This window comes from Planococcus citri, chromosome 2 (genome assembly GCF_950023065.1).
Source record: "Planococcus citri chromosome 2, ihPlaCitr1.1, whole genome shotgun sequence".
In the NCBI taxonomy this organism is placed as follows: domain Eukaryota; kingdom Metazoa; phylum Arthropoda; class Insecta; order Hemiptera; family Pseudococcidae; genus Planococcus; species Planococcus citri.
In genome coordinates this window covers 20599386-20619243 of record NC_088678.1, presented here as the reverse complement: position 1 = coordinate 20619243, position 19858 = coordinate 20599386, and the positions used below count along the sequence as shown (strand labels likewise).

The 19858-nt window shown below is 30.9% G+C and overlaps 1 protein-coding gene across 2 annotated transcripts in view; it reads right to left on the bottom strand.

Moving 5' to 3' along the window:
• Positions 1-8608, bottom strand: part of LOC135834944 (uncharacterized) — an 87760-nt gene extending 79152 nt beyond the window's left edge. Inside the window, exon 1 of one of the 2 annotated variants that reach the window (XM_065348946.1) lies at positions 8584-8608. The gene's annotated coding sequence lies outside the window, so the exon portion shown is untranslated. Of the gene's footprint in view, positions 1-2788; positions 3154-8583 lie in introns of those variants that run through there. The other variant, XM_065348944.1, reaches the window with a different exon arrangement.
• Positions 8609-19858: the final 11250 nt, after the last annotated feature.

Below are 19858 nucleotides of genomic sequence, written 5' to 3'. Positions count from 1 at the left end.
GTTGTACCAGACATTCGGATCAAAAGATTGAATTTTTGAAAATTCATACACCCAGAAATTCAATTTTTGATCCAAATTTCTGGTACAATTGTTCAAGACAAACAAAAAACTTTGGGTGAAAAGATAGCCTATTTCTAAAATTGAAGGCTCTGCGAGCACATGAATTTTCAAGGATGCCCCAAAAAATTTTTAAATTAATTTTTTTGAATTTTTCAATTTCGGAACAGAACAGAAAATTTATTGGTCTCATTGAAACGAGGTAAGTAAGTAGATAAGCTTTCAAAAATAATTCAAATATACGCCAAAACAACATTATTTTTAGAGTAAAAATTCAATTTTTTGAACTGTTCTTGACATTTTTGAAACTTGAGACAAAAATCCTCATTTTCAAAGTAAGTACAGCAATATAAAATACAAGAAATTTAGCAACAATGAGCAAAAGCTTTTGAAAATTCATACGTCAAGCAGTAGAAAGAAAAGGTTCAAGGCTTATAAAATACGTATCGGTATTTTCAGAGTTTTTGGGGGAAAAACACTGCAATAAAATAAGCAGATATAAATAATGGTGTCAAAGGAGGAGTTGCGATAAGACAATTTTTTGGCCCCAAATGTTGTAATAAATGTCCGAAATACGAATCCGTGGTTAGTTAACCCCAAATTACCCTTTTTTAGGCTCCAGGGGTTCCCAAAGTGGCGAATAAGAAAATAATTTTGGGAACCACTGAGTATTATTTTCAAAAACTTTTTCAGCATGAAATATATTTTTGAATCAGATAAACGTTATGTGAGGTGAACAGTTTATCAGTATCTGAAAGACCTCCATCCTACCAAATTTTGAGTCCAATAAAATTTTTTTCGAAAAGACGTTAAAATCACGTTTTTACGATTTCAACATAGTCAAAATCTCAGACTTTGACCCCAAATAGCTCAATTTTGAAAGTTACTGGAAAAATCATTCGAAAAATTATCGAGCACTTGCTAGAGTGTTTCAAATGTAAATTCTTCAATTTATTTGAAAAACTATGCATAAACGCCTTTTTTAGGGGTGACTAAAATGGGGGGCTGTTAAAAAAGGGTTCAAAATTACGAATATACAGAGAGCTTTATTTAACTTTTTCATCCAAATAATCGAATATATACCTTAAAACGTTACGTTTGGGGCAAACCCCAGATTTTCAGTTTTTCAGGGGTTCCCAAAATATCGAAATTACGAAAAATTGGAAAATTTGATTTTTGAGTACCAGCGAAAATTTTTAACGGGCTCAAAATTTGGTAGGATGGAGGTCTTTCAGATACTAATAAACTGTAAAAAGCTGTTTAGCGGGGTTCAAAGGGGTAGGATCAAAATGGTGGTTCCAAAATTTTCAAAAAAAAATTGAAACCTCCCCCCCAATTTCTGCCTTCGAGGGTCGAAAGTAAGAGAATCACCTTACATGACGTTTATCTGATTCAAAAAGATATTTCACGCTGAAAAAGGTTTTGAAAATAATACTCAGTGGTTCCTGAAATTATATTTTCTTATTCGCCACTTTGGGAACTCCTGGAGCCCAAAAAATGGTAATTTTGGGTTAACTAATACCACGGATTCGTATTTCAGACCTTTATTACAACATTTTTAGAGTGGTCGAGTTGAAAACTAGATGGGGCCAAAAAATGGCCTTAATATCGCAACTCCTCCTTTGAAAAATGTTTCAAATTAAGAAGATAAGAGGCAGAGTACCTTAATTTTTCGTTCTGGGACTCTCATTTGCTGGCATTGGCTCTGGCATTAAGAAAAATAATTATGGTAAGTATTTAAAAAAAGATTTTGACTCTCTGCGATAAGTAAATATTAAGGTTATGCTAGAAAAAAATCGACAACTTTTTTGAGAAAAATGGTAATTTGCAAAAAAAGGTTCATATCGCTTAAAAAAGCTTGCAAAAATTCAAAAAGTGCTCTTTTCAGAAAATTTGGTTCTCGAATTTCCAAATTTTGCCTACTTTTGCAGCTAAATTTGAAAATTTTTCAGGCAAAATTTGTAATCTCAAGTTTTTAGATATTGAAATGGTATTTATTGTGCCAAGATCAATTAACGTCTTGGCATTTAGCGATAGGTAAATGAGTCTACTGTTCATGCTTCAATTAAACAAAAAACAAAACAAAAACACACTTCTACTTACAAAATAGGTAATAATAATCATGCAATATTTCGTTATTTCCCAGTTTAAAAATTTCATAACACATCGGGAAGATATAATTATTAATTATCAGGTTCAAAATCATCCTTCAAAATGGGATTCTCTCGTCTCTGTTTACTTAATTCAATTCGACGAACATTTTTTTTTGGGCTTAAATTGGTCACATCGTCGCAGCTTTTCGTCGATCGTCGTTTAAAAATACGTAATCGACTCGCTTCCAGGGACACTGAATGGGATCATTTTTACATAGGTACCACCTACAAACGATGGTTTAAATTGTAAAAACAATCATAAAAAATATATCAACGATCTGGTCGACGATCGCGGTCAACTTGCAGTTGTTTTTAATACATATACATAAATTGGGTGCGTAACTGGTTTCCATGACGATTCCAATCAACATTCACATAAACAGCGTCATTTCCGACGACACACGACGTAAAGGAAGATCGTCGAACGATGGTCGAAAAAAGCCAGTAATTTCAAAAATACACCCCATAAAGAGGACCAGCAGCACCCCGACACTTTGGGTCGCTGATAATGGTTATACTTGGTAGAAAAAACATGTGCATAATTTCTAAAAACAGGTGTGCACTTAGCGTTCGCTTACCAAACGTGTGTAGAAAAAAGCATCGAAATAATCCACATTTTCGTCTACAATGCCATGAATAATAATCTTCGAAATGGAACCCGCAACTCTATGGTCGTAGTATTTGGCTCGATAAATCACCAGTATAGAAGAGAATATTTATAAACACGCGAATAAAAACGCGTACGTAATATTGTTATAGACGATAAGGCAAAAAAACAAAACAATATAAATATCTCGATCAAAAAATATGAAATGAAACCGTTCAACTCGGCGAGTTCGATCTACGAAAACACACCGAAACTGAGAGGGAAATGTACGAGTAGGTGCACCGGACTTGGACCACAAGCTGTTACTACTTTTACTCCAACTACAGACTCCGCTCGAATCGACGATCTTGTCAGAGTTCTCTCCCTTCGCGGACCACTTCCTCCATGTAGGTACAGTACTATTACACGTTTCATGCAACCAGTTTCCCCCACCTTGGTTAACACTTGAAACCAGCTGCATAATGTACGTATTCCTAGCAACAGGTCGCTCACTGCGGCTCACTCTCGGCTCGTGGCAGAGGTTCTCGGTGAATATCCTTGTGATGTAATACTATCTCTCACCCCGACCACATTTAAAATCTACGCTACGATGCTCTATAGGTACCGAAATACAACTGAAATGAACTACGAAGAGATCGAAAATCGCCAAAGTTGAGAGATGGGAGATGAAAAATGATGATTTGTAGATTGCTAAAGTCGAAAATATCTCGAATTATCGAGATTATTTCTAATTTAATCGTTAAAACCAAAAGGGAGGGAGTGCACTATTGATATGATAATCTAATTAGTAAGATAAAATGCCCATTTTTTTTTTTTTTTTTTTTTTTTTTTTTTTGGTAGATAAATGCAATTTGGCAAGCCATAGATTACAATAATTGGGGCTTCAAAATCATATCAATTGAAAGTAGAAAAAATTTCGAATCTTTTGAACTCCTAATTTTCAAAAAAATAAATTAAATTTGCAAACGAAATTTCTTTTTAAAAATTACATTTTTTTAAACCCAATTAACCCAAAAGTAGCAATTTCAAAATTTTAAAATCCAACAGTGGCTGACCAAAAAGTATCTAACTTCGGATTTAGGGTAAGTAGGTGGTCACGTTTTGGGTAATCTATCTCTTGAAAATAAAATAATGCAAGAAAATTTAAAAATATTTCAAAAATTCTGAACTTAAATTACTGGAAAAAATTTTGTTACCGGTTGAAAAAAAATGTTTAAAATAGTTAGCGTAAAAGTTGGTTAAAAAAAAAAAAAAAAAAAAAAGGCGAAAGCAGATTGTTGAAGAAATTACGAGTAGATAACAAATAATTACATCTGCGAGCTGTTAGATAGGCTGTATTTATACAAATAAGACCTAATAATTATTTGATAAGAAATGAGAGTAGATATCAGAAATACCATGATAAGTATGCATCGATACCATCGAACAGGAACTTAAAAATAAAATAGAAACACGAACTTGAAAAAAATACAAACCAAAAAAAAAAAACGAAAATGATAACGTATCTATTCATTTAAATTATGCGAGCATCGATTATCGAATCTATTTTGACTTCATTATCATTACATCTTGCTGTCAGTGTCCAGCGTAGAAAAAAATAAAATTGTTTATTGAGGAGCCAAATGTGCTCCAAATTTCTATGTACCTTCATAATTTTTTACATAGGTTGGTACTTATACTCGATTGAGCTGAAATTTGACTCCCTGAAAGATTGGCCAACTACACCTTCAGAACCAAATTTTGAACTACTCAGTACTCACGATTAAGTTGATTTTTCCCTTACTTTTTCTGGAGACATCAGATCGGATCAAAAGTGGTTAAAATCCTTGAGGGGATTGACTAGAGAGTACCTACATGAAGTTTTGAGTGATTTTTCGCAAAATCAGTAGATTCTGGATCGAATTTTTTAAAAATTTGAGATTTTCAACGTAAGAAAATATTTTTTATCCGTCGAATCGGTTGAAAACTCTGCCTGGCATATTCTGACCTTACGTTTGGCGAAACCAAGTTAGATTGGAGAAGAATTTTTGTTATCGCCCCCCCCCCCCCCTCCTATGAGGTGCCTATAGGTATACTGAACGTTTTTATCAATTTTCAAGCATTTTTTATTGTTATTATGACATTTTAATAATTTTACTGAATTTTTTTCAGTTTTCGCTCACTTTTGTTCAATTTTACTCTTTCAACATTTTTTTTTCTTTTTGGTAATTTTCAGTAGCCTACTTGAATAATTTATACAACGATGTTGCAGTTTTTATCAACTTACAATTTTATTTAATTTTTGAGAAATTTTGCGTTTTTGATGTTGGCAACATTTGGTAGATTTTTCATAACTTTCAAATAATTTTTCCGTTATTTAATATTCATCGAGACGTTCTGGCAGAATTTTTTAATGTTTCATCATTTTTTATCCATTTTAATCGCGACTTCAATGCCAATTTTTTAAGTACCTACTTCTATTGAAATGGTTGAAATTTTCTTTCTTCTCATCTGAGTTCCTCTAGTATGCAAAAATATTTGACCAAAAGTTGAAAAATCATCATAAATGAAAACTGCAGTTTTTAAAAGTTTTTCAAAAATTCCCCGAAAATCTGAAATTGAACTTGAATACGAGCGAAAATTTCATTTTTGGAAAGCATAGATATGTGCTCCTATTAAACGATAAAAAGTACAGTTTTTCATTTTAAATTTGAAAATTTTTGTTTTTCTTGGAAAATATTGATTACACAAATACTCATTTTCTAGCTGAAAATTAACATTATTTTGAGTACCTAAAAAGGCATTTTTTCGAAATAATTCTTGTTTTTCAACTGACTTTACAAAATTTTAAATTATATTTTTTAAAATTTAATTGAGTACTTAATTCATGTGTTTCAAAATTATTTTCATCTCATTTTTGATGCATGATTTACTTTTAATATTTTATGTTTTTTTGAATTTGTCGCAGATGAATCAATGCCAATTTTGCAAAAACGAACCCACATCCATCCAACATTACACTTTTCAACTGTCCTCAACTGAAACCAAACAGTCTTTCAGTACAAATAAAAGAAAATCCCCCTGCTATCCCTGACGAACCCTCTGAAGTACAAAAATTCATCTCCCTAATAAAAAACATCAACCTCACAAACCAAATCCAACTCCCCCCCCCCACTTTACGAGTGTAATTAATCTTGTAATTACGTATAAACACCCCCCCTTTCCCCAAATGAATCTAGTATCAATCTGGACTGCTGAAATTTAGCTCATATGGATGATTTATGCCACACCTTAAGTATGCTTAAAAATCCACCAATTTTGTCGCGATCTGAACCAGGAAAACCCTATTCCTTCTCTTGATACTATAATAAATCGCCGTAGAAAAACATTAAAGATAAGTCATTTATGCGTAAAAAATGCGATAAAAATAATTTTGAAAAACAAAAAACAGGTTTTAAAGGGCCATATTAAATATTTTTTAAAGATTTCAAAACAGCTCTCTCAAAATTACAAAAAAAAAAAAAAAAAATGCAGTAAAAATTAATGCAAGAAATATTATATTAAGTATTAAAAATTATAAAAAAATAAAAAATAGATTCAAGAAAACCATTTTATGAAGATTTTGTAAGACTGGTTGAAAAACAATATTTTTTCAAAGCAATCAAAGATCTTCAAGATTACATACGTATTTAAAATGAAGAAGAAAAGATGAAACGCCAAGATAGGGAGGAACCCACCAAAATATTTTTTAAAATGATGAAAAATTCCAACGTCAATAAGATAGAAGACCATGCATGTGTACGATCAGAAATTATCTAACAACATTTCACAATTACAATTTATGACATCTATTCATACTTGAAAAAAAAAACAAAAAAAAAACAGATAGGTACCTAACTCATGAATCATAGCTCTTATTGTTAGCTACATGTGCAATTTTTGCACTGAAAATAGTTACAAGTTTACGAGTATTTTACCAACTTGGTTTCAACGACTACCCCCCTCCCCTTCAAACTTGAGGTAACTGTTTCCTTACCTATGTAAGTACCTATGTGATATCATTTTTCTTTTCTTTTTTTTTAAACTTGAATTTGATCATTTAAGTATCTTGAACTTTAGATTACTAAAAAGTAGACGGATTTTGACCAAATTCAGCAAAGACCTTCATTTTTAATGGGAAGTTACCTACAAAAAATGTTAGTTCTGAAGGTGTCCCTGGAGGGGGAGATTTGGACTCTCAAAGAAGGCGCATATTCGAAAAAAATCATATTTTTCTTGGCAAATATTTCGCGTTAAATTATGCTAAAATTTTGAAAGATTTATTATTCCCAAAATCGGGGAAATATTTTAAAACGCAGTGGTGCCAATTTTTTCGTTATTTTTGCCAATTTCAAAGAATTTGAAAAAATAGGCAGAAACTTGGGAATTTTTTTCGATTTTTTTAAAAATTATTTCTCCAGTTTCAGAAATGATAAATGTCTTTCAAAATTTTAAAATAATTAGGTAATGCGAAATATTCTCCGAGAAATTTTTTTAAAAATAGGTACCTACGTATTCATTCAAAAAAGCAGACATTTGCAAATTTTCAACCGTTCAGTAGAACTCTACAAGTGGTCTTGAATTTTGACGACAATATTCGTAGCATAAATCGACTCAGAATCCCAAACACTCTCATTTGAGACTGGACTATTTTTCCAAAAACAGGTTATGTAGCTACAGGAACGAAAAAAACACGTCTTTTTCGAGAGAAAAACAAAAATTTATATCCAATTTTTTTTAAGCAGTTTTGAATAATATTGATTTTAATTTTTCACTTTCACTCCTAAAAATTTTCGTCATAAAACCTTTCGTTAGTTTCTTTTATCCTCCAGATCGCCTTAAAGTTACGAGAACTTCATTTTTCTCATCACTGGTTCCTTTTTGTAATTAGGTAAGAATAGGAAGTGCCATTGAAACTGTTTCAGTGTTTCATAAAATTTTTATATTTCATCACCATCAGATAACCAACTTTCGTGATGATTTTTTTTAACGGAGAAGGGCAGGAGGCACTGAGAAGTTGTATTGAATCAAAAAAAAAAAAAAAAAAAAGTAAATATGTACCTATAAGAACTTAGCTCCTTACAAACATTTAAAACTATGCATTGAACATTTTTTCCATTTTTTGGAATTTTGAGAATACATATTTAGATCTTGGAGTGGGAATAGTGGGAATTGGGAAGGCAGGGAGTTAGAAGGATTGAATTAGAAAAGAGTGTGAATATTTAAAGTCAGCATTCTCAAATTAGTAACAATCGATTAACCACTTCACTTTTTAAATTTCTTTTTTGAATTTTGACTGAAACTGTGATCCCCTTCCCCCATTTGGCGATTAGATCCTATTTCGAAAATAGATCCGTTGGAAAGAGAATAGAAATGTGTCAATTAGGGTAGATCGCGAAAAAAATAGGATAAATTCATGTTTTGAATTTTTTTTTTTTTTTTTGGAAAATATTTTGCATTAATTATGCTAAATACATAATTATGAAACTGGGGGAATATTTTGGAACGCAGTGGTGGCAATTTTTCAATAATTTTTGCCTGTTTTAAAAAATTGAAAAAATTTTGTAAGTTTTTGGCTATTTTTCTGGATTTTTTAAAATTCAATTTTATGACAAAAAAAAACGTAAAACATAACTTCCATCTGCACGTTGAACACATTATAGGTACCCAAATTTTGGTAAATTCATACCACTCCTAATTATTGTACAAAACACGACTCGTAAATTAACTCAAATAACAAAAACTTACCTAACAGGTTGAGGAATCTTTTCTTCGCGAAAATTCACACTAACTGAATTTCCATCCCACTTGTATACTCGTAATTTTTGTCACAACCTCGTCGACTGAAAAATTTTCGTTCACGAGACAACGTACGTCATAAAATAATTTCGAACCATACACTGTAAATATTTATCTCGTCGGCGTGTATTTCAATACAGGTATAGGTATCGGTGACATTAACAATCAAATCATTAGCGACTGTGTTACTCGTATTTGCGTATTCCGAACAAAAATATTTTTACACAGAATGCATTCAACTTCATCGCCTCTCTCTCTCTCTCTCTCTACAATTGTCCCAAAACGCAATCGTTTTATAATTAATGGGAATGAAAAAAAAAAAAAAAAAAAAAAAACGTACGGTAAATCACTTTATCAAAGAATAAGAATTAAAAGAAGTAAACCATTTCGTGAACATGAATACAGATCAAAACCGAGCCACAAATCGCGACGCATATTTCCTGAGTCATTTCCATCTCTCGTGCATTGAAAAATATACCGAATTAAAGAACAATGGCCTCTCGCAGTGTTGAGAAAAACGATTAATTAATTTTTGTCAAGTCGAGTCGTTTTTTTTTTTTGCTTTGCCATACTGCTGATAAATAGGTTAGAAGAGTCATTCAATTCATTAATTTCGAACGAATTTTTTTTACATGGTACCTATATGGTTGGTACTCCAGTTTACTATATACAGCAAATTCTCGCCTGCTTTACCTCATCCGATTGAGTATTTTTTTTATCATCGTTGCGACCATTATTTAAAAAAAAAACAACAACAACAGGAAGTGCCTACTCTTAATATGGATGAATAAATGATGACATAATAAAGCCCCCTTTAATCTTCATCGTTTTCCTTTTCCTCTTGGCTCTTTCATTATGTGGTACGTTTTACTCGCGAATGAAATTACAAATGAATTCAGCTACCAAACCGTTTTCTTCATCAAATGTTTAAAGCTTCGTTCGAAATAAAACAATAAGACAAAAATAAAAGGTAAAAAAACAATAATAATCTATAAAATATGGGGAAAAAATAGGTATGTAGCTTTCAAACGAAATGCATATTTTCATAGGAATGAATCACGACCAGAGCCACGCGTAGAGGTCATTAATTTACTCGACTTTTGAATAGGTACATAAGGAATAACAGAACGAAGGGGAAGGGGGAAAATCTATAAAGGAAAAGCAGCATATACCTATATCGCAATCGCGTGTTACGAAGACTTGTACAAAGTAGTATTAGGTAGATCTGGGCACACTATACGTATAGTATTTCGATAAGAGACGTGTAGGTAGGTGTAGGTAGGTAATTTGATAAATTAATAAAAGCGTCCATAGAACGTGTAATAATCTATCTAAAAAAGAACAATTAAGGATAGGTACTCATATATAAAAATAAATAATATTAAACTGGGCTGAAATGGCCTTAAACTGCATGCAAATAATTTCACAATCCATAATCGCTTTGCTGTTTGCTGATAGTCGTAGGTAATCTTGCAGTACGTTATAAAACTGCACTTTGACGAGTAAAATAGGTAGGCTATAAAGGTGTCGTAATTGTACCATATTTCCTGTGTTTATTACAAACCAACGACAACCAACCGGATGCTTGCTCCGTTCTTTTGGCTTTATTATGTAGGTATCTATAAGCCTATTTTTCCTCTATTTATCTCCAACTCGAGTCTCGAATGCTCGAAGGCCGATGCCATTGATGCAGAGTAGGGGTTCTCAGATTGATTATACAGAGAATTTACCTCTTTTTGGCTGTTTTTGGTTACCTATACTAGAGAAATGTTCGTAGTAATGATTGTGAGAAAAACATTTTGCTGATTTCTATCTGTAGTAAAGTACCTAAGACTAAAAAGGCATTTCTTTTTCGGGGAAGTTTTGTCTTAAATACGAAAGAGCGATGAGACTGAGAGTGAGAGACGAAGTAAAATCGTGGAAATTATTCACAAAGTAGACAATACTACGTCGTGTCTACAAAAATATGTGTGTGATTTCTCTTTCGAGCACAGCATGTGTGTGTGGTGCTGTGTGAGACGATCGTTATCACGGTTTTTATCTCTATCTATGGAATCAGCAGTCGAGGAAAGCTTTTGCTTTAAAAAAAAACCATTGCAATAGTTCTATCAATTTGTATTAGACTAGACTTATTGGTACGTATAAATGGTCCCTTTATCTTATCTTTGCGTACTGATTGAGAATAGATATAGATACATTGTGTGCTTAAGCGGCTGGTGCTGTTGGTAAATTTTGAAAATTGGAATACCATAAAGTGCTACAGGCTTATTGTAAATTTGTTTGTATAAGGATGAACGATTTGTGAAATTTTGTAGCTGAAAATACATTTTTTCGTGGAATGAGGTAAGTATGAGAAACCTGAACACGAAAACAAAGGTCTAAGACGTAAGTATTTAAAAAATCACAACCACATTTTCGCGGTTAAAATTCTTTTAAAATGGGTGCTTAAAAACATTTTTATCGAAATATTTGAATTTCTGGCAAAATTTAAACTTATTTTGATAGGTCACATGTGATCTTTTTCAAAATGCTCGAAATTCTTCAGCCAATATCAAGACTTAAAAACTCTTCAAAATGCTCAAATGATATTTTCATCGAAATATTTGAATTTATCGCGAATTTTCAACTCATTTTGATAGGTCACATGTCATCTTTTTCAAGAATTTCGAAAATCTTGAGCCAATATTGAGGCTCAAAATTTTCCTAAATGCTCAAAAAATATTTTCACCTAAATATTTGAATTTCTAGCGAAATTTCAACCCATTTTGATGAGTCACATGTCACCTATTTCAAAAATTCCGAAAATCATGACCCAATTTTAAGGCTCAAAAATTCTTGAAAATTGCTCAAAAAATATTTTCATCGAAAAATTTGAATTTATCGCGAAATTTCAACCCATTTTGATGAGTTACATATCACTCATTTCAAAAATTCCAAAAATCACGACCCAATTTTGAGGCTCAAAAATTCTTGAAAATTGCTCAAAAAAGATTTTCATCCAAATGTCTGGATTTTTCGCGAAATTTCAACTCATTTTGATGAGTCACATGTCATCTTTTCCAAAAATTCCTAAAATTTTGAGCCATTAAAGAAACTTTCCGATAATTATGACCCCATTTTGAGGCTCAAACATTCTTGAAAATTGTTCAAAAGTATTTTCATCGAAATATTTGAATTTCTCGCGAAATTTCAATTCTTTTTGATAGGTCACATGTTATCTTTTTCAAAACTTCCAAAAATCTTGAGCAAATATTGAGGCTCGAAATTCTTTAAAATTCTTCAAAATATTCAAAAAATACTTTCACCAAAATATTTGAATATCTCGCAAAATTTCAACTCATTTCGATGAGTTACATGTCATCTTATTCAAAAATTCCAAAAATCATGACCAATTTTGAGGCTCAAAAATTCTTGAGAGTTTGCTCAAAAAATATTATCATCGAAATATTTGAATTTTTGGCAAAATTTAAACTTGTTTTGATAGGTCACATGTGATTTATTTCAAAAATTCCAAAATCTTGAGCCAATATTGAGGCTGAAAATTCTTCAAAATAATCATAAAATATTTTCACCTAAATATTTGAATTTCTCGCGAAATTTAAACTCATTTTGACGAGTCACATGTCACCTATATCAAAAATTCCAAAAATCATGACCCAATTTGGAAGCTCAAAAATTCTTGAAAATTGCTCAGCAAATATTTTCATCGAAATAAATATTTGAATTTCTCGCAAAATTTCAACTCATTTTGATGAGTCACACGTCATCTTTTTCAAAAATTCCGAGAAAATCTTGAGCCAATAAGTTATTAAGACTCAAAAACTCTTAAAAATACTCAAAACATGTTTTCGTCGAATGATTTGAGTTTTTCGCGAAATTTCGACACATTTTGATAGGTTACATTTCACCTATTTCAAAAAAGAATTCCAAAAATCATGACCCAATTTTGAGGCTCAAAAATTCATCAAGAATGATCAAAAAATATTTTCATCGAAATAATTATTTGTATTTTTCGCGAAATTTCAACTCATTTTGATAGGTCTTATGTCATATTTTTCAGAAATTCCAAAACCCTCGTGTCAATGTTGAAATTCAAAAACTCTTCAAAATGCTCAAAAAATATTTATATCGAAATATTTGAATTTCTCGCGAATAATGAACCAATTTGAGTTTTAAAAACTTTTCAAAATGCTCAAAACATATTTTCATCGAAATATTTGAATTTCTTGTAAAATTTTAACGCATAAGGTTCTTTAAAAGAGATCAAATGTGTTAAAATTAAAGTTAAAATGTTGCGTGAAATTCAAGAAAGTTCGACGAGAATGATTTTTAGACAATTTCAAGCCCCAAATTGGCTTGAAATTTTTTTTAAAAAAACTTTCATGCAACTTCCAACCTATCAAAATCGGTTTAAATATTTTTGAGCAATTTTGATTCCAAAATTGATTCATGATTTTTGAGATTTTTTTTTAAAAAAAACGTCATGCGACCTATCAAAATGGGTTAAAATTTCGCGAGAAATTCAAAAACTTTTATTGAAAAAAATATCTAAAAAAATAACTAATTTCGGAGTTGAATATTCTTCAAAATTGCTAAAAAAAAATTATGCAGATTTTTTTTTTCATTTTCCAATAAAATTTTAGCCAATGTCGATAAATGAAAAACACGACCCAATTTTGAGCTTACAATTCTTCAAAAATATTTTTATCGTAATTTTTGAATTTTCCGCGAAATTCAAACTCATTTGAGCAGTTTTGAAGAATTTTGAGCCCATTTGTACAAAAATATCAAAAACCATTCCGGTATGGGTATCTAACTTTGGGCTCAAAACTCTTCATATATAAATGCTCAACGAACATTTGTATCAAAATACTCGGATTTCTCGCGAAATTTTTAACAATTTTTATGTCGCATGAAACCTTGATTTAAAACACCAATAAATTATTGTCGCTCTTCGAAAGTGCTCAAAAATATTTTTCGACAAAATATTTGAATTTCCCGAAAAATGTTGAATTGATTTGGTAAATCGAATGACACCTTTTTCAGAGATTTTAAAAAATCACGACCCAATTTTGAGGTTTAAAATCCTTCAAAAATGCTTAAAACCATTTTTATCAAAATGTTTGAATTTATCGCGAAATTTCAACCCATTTCAATGGGTCATTTATTATGTTGCTTTTTTCAAAAATTCGATAATCGTCATCCAATTTTTGGGTTCAAAATTCTTCAAAAATACTTCTAAAACACATTCGTCAGAATATTTGATTTTCTCGAAATTTTTTACTCATTTTGATAGGTCACATGTCACCTTTTTCAAAAAGGAATTCCGAAAATCATGACCCAATTTTGAGGCTCGAAAATTCGACAAGAATGTTATTCGTCAAAACACTTGAATTTCTTGCGAAGTTTTCATTTGTTTTAATAAGTCACAATGTCTCCTTTTTCAAATATTCTGAAAATCATAAACCAACTTTGAGGCTCAAAAATTCTTCAAAAATGCACAACAAAATATTTTTATAGAAATATTTGAATTTCTTGTAAAGTTTTAACCCATTTTGAAATGTCGAATGTCATCATTTTCAAACATCCTAACAAAATCATAATTCCAATTTTGAGCTCAAAAAAATTTCAGTTGAAATACTCATCAACTAAAATTTCTTGAGAAATTTTTATATCATTTTATCGACTTTCTAACACCCTTTCAGATATTTTGGGGTACTTGTTGATCAAAATTTCTGCGGTTCTTGGTCATTTTTTAATACCTAGCTAATGTATTGATTTTTTCAACCCTTTTTAAACTAAAATTTTACAAATTTTCGGTGATTTTGATGCCTTTTTAACTTGGTGAGTGTTCTCACATCATTTTAAAAACACTTTCTATTTTTTTTTTTTTTTTTTGGTAATATTATTTTATTTTAATGCACACGAGTGATTTTTTTTCTCATTGGTACCTTCGTCACAACGCTGTCAATCAGACATTGAAATTAATAATTCATCATCTACCTAACAACGAAAGCATTATAGGCGGTAAAACGTTCACTCTCTGGGTAATTCTTATTTGCATAAGTAAATAATTAAATTAAAAGAAAAAATGTCTATTTTCTGACCAATCTAATTACCCTGTCAATTCAACTAGCCGTAATTTACTTAGGAGAGCTACAAAAATACACGTTTTAATGCTAATGAGAAACGTTTTATACCAAAATACACACCTACAACGCCTACTCGATAGCGCGCGAAAAGTAACTCATTCATAGAACCGTATCAGTGTCCTTGGAACGTAATCTTCATTCAGATTTAATATAATATAAAAAAAAAACTTTACTATAGGTAGGTATATAGTCGCGGTTTCCGGTCAATGAAGAAACCATACGGGGAAGTTTCCCAGAGTCCAGCTGCGCCAGACTATAGCTCAATACAGATTATTGTTACTTTCGTATACCTAGTGGTATAGTCAGACACCGGCATACGAGTAAATACCTAGTTCCTTTCTTTTGTGCGGAAGCCTGCTTCCTCCGCTATCATCGCAAGAGTTACCTACGCGTTTCTTAAAAACGCTAAAAAGGTACAGAGAGAAAAAAAAAGAAGAAACAGTACACTATAGGTATAGGTAGGAGGTATAGGTATTGGTCAAAGAAAAAACCTTTTTGATGTATTCTTTATAAAAACAAATTAAAGCCAGGCGACAAGCAGAACGAATTAATACGAACAGGATACCTGGAGTCACGTTTACTCAACCGTTTTACTCAACTTTAACCACACAGTTATAGGGATTCGAAAAATTCCTCTACTGATTACTCGTCGTAGAACTAGAACAATCGTTGGAGAAAATTTTCAACCCCCCCACCCCGAAAAATTAGAGCAAACGTGCAACATTAGGTCCATTCCATATGGAGTGGACGTGACTATAGAAAAATATTTTAAATGTTGTTTATTGTCTATTATCTTCGCGATCCTACGAGGGATTGTTGAATTTGGGGTACACCTGCCTATACCCAGGCATCTATTTGTTTGAATTTTTTATCTCGTGGTCTTGGAATTCGATAGAAATGAGGATATTTGTAAGTCGAGCTCCGGAAAAGATCACACGTGAGAGACATGTCCAGTACTGAGAAGTGACGGATTATAAGATGTCTTTTGATGAATAGTACACGTTTGCCAAATGTTGATAGTATTGTGTTGACTTTTAAATTCCAAGATTTGAGGATATGGGGAAGTAGTATTTTGGTTAGAATGGGTATTGTTTTTTGTTTGAAAAGAAATTTGCAGTAGGTGTGGTGCAATTTACAAATTTACAATGATATCGTAGAGAAGTGATATGTAGGTAGGTCATAGGTGTACTTTGAAAAATGATTTTGACTGAAAAAAAACTGTAAGAGTGAGAACTTGCCACTTGCCTAATTCGAACGCCTTGATTTGTAATTAAAAATTTATAGCTTAATAGGTAATTTAAGGACTCTAGTATTTCGACGAAAATATTTATTCAACATTTTGAGTACTTACTTTTGAAGAATATTGAGTCCATAAATTGGGTAGGTAAGGTATACTGATACTGAGTAAGTACGTAAGTACCTAATATCTAAAATGATTTTCGGGATTTTCGAGGGAAAAAACGTGACGTATGATATGACCTATCGAAATTGTTTAATATTTCGACGAAAATATTTTCCAGCATTTTTGAAGGGTTTTGAGTCCCAAAAATTGAGGCATGATTTTCGAGATTTGTAAAAAAAGCAACGTATGACCCATCGAAATGGGTCGAAATTGGTGAGAAATTCTAATACAAAGTATTATGACACGAGATCGACGTATCGAAGCATTTTTGAACGACTTTGGACCTCAAAATTGGGTCATGATTTTTTGGAATCTCTGAAAAAAAAGGTGTCATTCGATTTACTAAATCAGGTTAACATTTTTCGAGAAATTCAAATCATCTGTCGGAAATGTTTTTCAGCACTTTTGAAGTATTTTAAGCCTCAATATTGGTTCAAGATTTTTGAAATTTTTGAAAAAGATGACATATGACCTATCAAAATGAGTTGAAAATTCGCGATAAATTCAAATATTTGAATGAAAATATTTTTTGTGCATTTTGAAGAATTTTGAGCTTCAATATTGGTTCAAGACTTTTGAAATTTTTGAAAAAGATGACATTATCTCTCAAAAGTGAGTTGAAAATTCACGATAAATTCAAATATTTCGATGAAAATATTCTTTGAGCATTTTGGAGAATTTTGAGTCTCGATATGGGCTCAAGATTTTTGAAATTTTTGAAAAAGATGACATTACCTCTCAAAAATGAGTTGAAAATTTGCGATAAATTCAAATATATAGATGAAATTTTTTTTTGAGTATTTGGAAGAATTTTGAACCTCAATATTGGCTCAAGATTTTTGAAATTTTTGAAAAAGATGACATATGACCTATCAAAATGAGTTGAAATTTCGCGATAAATTCAAATATTTAGATGAAAATATTTTTTGAGTACATAGTTTGAAGAATTTTGAGCCTCAAAATTGGGTCATGATTTTCTGAATTTCTGAAAAACATGACTTGTAACCTATCAAAATGAGTTGCAATTTCGCGAGAAATTCAAATATTTAGGTGAAAATATTCTTTGAGCATTTTCAAGAATTTTGAGCCTCAAAATTGGGTCATGATTTTCTGAATTTCTGAAAAACATGACTTGTAACCTATCAAAATGAGTTGCAATTTCGCGAGAAATTCAAATATTTAGGTGAAAATATTCTTTGAGCATTTTCAAGAATTTTGAGCCTCAAAATTGGGTCATGATTTTCTGAATTTCTGAAAAACATGACTTGTAACCTATCAAAATGAGTTGCAATTTCGCGAGAAATTCAAATATTTAGGTGAAAATATTCTTTGAGCATTTTGAAGAATTTTGAGCCTCAAAATTGGGTCATGATTTTCTGAATTTCTGAAAAACATGACTTGTAACCTATCAAAATGAGTTGCAATTTCGCGAGAAATTCAAATATTTAGGTGAAAATATTCTTTGAGCATTTTCAAGAATTTTGAGCCTCAAAATTGGATCATGATTTTCTGAATTTCTGAAAAACATGACTTGTAACCTATCAAAATGAGTTGCAATTTCGCGAGAAATTCAAATATTTAGGTGAAAATATTCTTTGAGCATTTTGAAGAATTTTGAGCCTCAAAATTGGGTCATGATTTTCTGAATTTCTGAAAAACATGACTTGTAACCTATCAAAATGAGTTGCAATTTCGCGAGAAATTCAAATACTTAGGTGAAAATATTCTTTGAGCATTTTGAAGAATTTTGAGCCTCACTATTGGCTCAAGATTTTTGACATTTTTGAAAAAGATGACATATGACCTATCAAAATGAGTTGAAATTTCGCAATAAATTCAAATATTTCAATGAAAATATTTTTAAAGCATTTTGAAGAATTTTGAGCCTGAATATTGGCTCAAGATTTTTGAAATTTTTGAAAAAGATGACATATGACCTATCAAAATGAGTTGAAATTTCGCGATAAATTCAAATATTTGGATGAAAATATTTTTTGTGCATTTTGAAGAATTTTGAGCCTCAATATTGGCTCAAGATTTTTCACATTTTTGAGAAAGATGGCATATGACCTGTCAAAATGAGTTGAAATTTCGCGATAAATACATATATTGGCATGAAAATATTTTTTGAGCATTTTGAGGAATTTTGAGCCTCAATATTGGCTCAATATTTTTGAAATTTTTGAAAAAAATGACATATGAACTATCAAAATAAGTTGAAGTTTCGCTAGAAATTCAAATATTACGATGAAAATATGTTTTAAATATTGTTGAAGATTTGTAAGCTCTAAATAATTTAGAGCTCACAACTTTATGTCGTGTTTTTGAATACCTATTTTGAATACGAGTTGCCATTCGACCATCGACATTGGCTAAAATTGTAACAGAAAATCAAAAAAAAAATTGCATAATTTTTTGAAATTATTTTCCAGATACCTATTTATGACAAATTATAAAAATCAGCCTCTTGCAATCTTTCAAAAACGTGCGAAATCGACTTTCGATAAAATTTCTTTAATTTCTCGTAAGATTTTAACCCAATTTGATAGGTCGCATGACCCTTTAATTTTCGTTAAACTATTTTGAATGTATCGTGAAATTTCAACCCATTGTCGTATGAAACTTTTTTTAAAAATCCTGAAAATGTTTATTTATAAGCCAATTTGGGACTCAGAATTGCCCAAAAATCATTTTAGTCGAAGTATTTGAATTTCATGCAAAATTTCAACCCATTTGAGCAGTTTTGAAGAATTTTAAGCCCAAAATTTGGTAATAATTGCCCATATTTTTGAACGACGACGTGTTGCGGTCAACAAAAATGAAATGTTCCTAATTTTGGGAGAAATTCAAATTAATACGTATACTTCGATGAAATTTTTTTTGAGCACGTTTGAAAAATCTTGAGCTCAAAATGGATTGAAATTTCTCAAAAAATCAAATATTTTGACTGAAGTGTTTTTGAGAATTTTTGAAAAGTTTGGAGCCTAAAATTAAGTTATGAAGTTTGGGATTTTTTGAACAAGATGTCACACGACCAATTAAAACGGACAAAGTAAAGTTTTTCGAGAAATTCAAATAGGTACATTATTTCAAGCAAAACGTTTTTTGAGCACTTTTAAAAAATCCTGAGCACAAGATATCCGCTTTAAAATTTTACAAAAAATTCAAATATTTCAATAAAAATATATTTTGAGCATTTTTTAAAAAAATTTTAAGCCACAAAATTGGCTTATTATTTTTGAAATTTTTCGAAAAAGGTGAATGTGACATATTGAAATGAGTCAAAATTTTCAAAAAATTCAAATGTTTACTAGAACATTCTTGAAGAATTTTTGAGCCCCAAAATTGGGTTATGATTTTTGAAATATTTGAAACAGATGTCATGTAACTTATCAAAATAAATTAAAATTTCGCAAGATATTAAAATATTCTGACGAAAGCGTTTTAAAGTACATATTTTTGAAGAACTTCAAGTCCAAAAATTGGATGATGTTTATTGGGATTTTTGAAAAACGTGAAATGAATCCTATTCAAAGAGATTAAAAATTCTCAAGAAATTCAAATGCTTTGGAGGGAAAAGTACCTACCTACTTTTGAAGTACATAGCTACATCATTGAGCCCAAGTGGGTCATGGATTTCCTGGAAATTTGAATAATGTATTGATGTAAA